Below are 1,033 nucleotides of genomic sequence, written 5' to 3' on the forward strand. Positions count from 1 at the left end.
GCTTGTCCATTTTCCTTGTCAAAGCATCAAACTTAGCATTAATCATATTCATGGCATCAAGCTTGAACATACCAGCTGGTTTCTTGATCTCATTCCTCTCATAACTCCATTGGTAGTTGTTATAAGCAATCTTATCTAGAGCAGAAAAAGCTTCATCTTCAGATTTCTCCATAAGATCACCTCCAAAAGATGCATCAATTGTACTTCTAATAGCTGGTGAAACTCCATTGTAAAAGTGTTGAATAAGCATCCACTTAGGAATCCCATGATGTGGACATCTCCTTTGCAAATCCTTGTACCTCTCCCATGCTTCATATAAGCTCTCATCATCTAAAGGTTTGAAAGAAGTCAGTGCTTTGTAAGATCCTCACTATAGCTAGTCCGTACAGTCTACTGTTCTGGCGACCAATGTCGGTCTAGGCAGCTAGAATGTTTGAAATTATAAATAGACTAGAGTGAGGAGTTATAAATAAACCAAATAATGCTCATAAAAATCAAGGAAGATTTTTAAGAACGAAATACACTAAGGTTAAACGAGCCGAAACCCCAGTGATGAGTAACCCAAAGGGGAATTGACGGTGAAGACCGTTAGCAACCCTAAACCTGGAAAAAACTTCATGAAATAATTTTTGGGACCTCAGGGAAGGATTATTGGGGTTCCAATGACAATAAAATGTTAAGAAAACACAAGGAAAATTTAATCAATCGGTACACATAATTTTGGCCCGTTAAGCCAAACGGAGGGCATTTTGGTCATTTTATCTTCAGAGATGATTTTTGACCAACTTGTCCATTTATGTAAATAAATATTATGACATAAAATATGAATAAATATTGTTAAAAATTTAATTGAAATTAAGTAGACAAGAAAAGAAAAGAAAATGAAAAGAAAATGGGATTTATTACTTCATACTTATGTAAGCATGAGGTAATTAAAATGCATGGCCAATCAAAATAAAGAAACATAAGTAAAATACATTAAAATAGAAAAAAGGAGGCAGAATTCTAGAAAAAACATCAGCCATCCTCATCT

General features: G+C 34.4%; 1 non-coding gene across 1 annotated transcript; it reads left to right on the forward strand.

The window, feature by feature from the left end:
• The first annotated feature begins 260 nt into the window (after positions 1–260).
• LOC131172450 (small nucleolar RNA R71) lies at positions 261–366 on the forward strand. Its single transcript, XR_009142927.1, has one exon. It is a non-coding gene; the product is annotated as a small nucleolar RNA R71 (small nucleolar RNA).
• The last annotated feature ends 667 nt before the right edge of the window (positions 367–1,033 follow it).

Source organism: Hevea brasiliensis, chromosome 13 (genome assembly GCF_030052815.1).
Source record: "Hevea brasiliensis isolate MT/VB/25A 57/8 chromosome 13, ASM3005281v1, whole genome shotgun sequence".
Taxonomy (NCBI): Eukaryota; Viridiplantae; Streptophyta; class Magnoliopsida; order Malpighiales; family Euphorbiaceae; genus Hevea; species Hevea brasiliensis.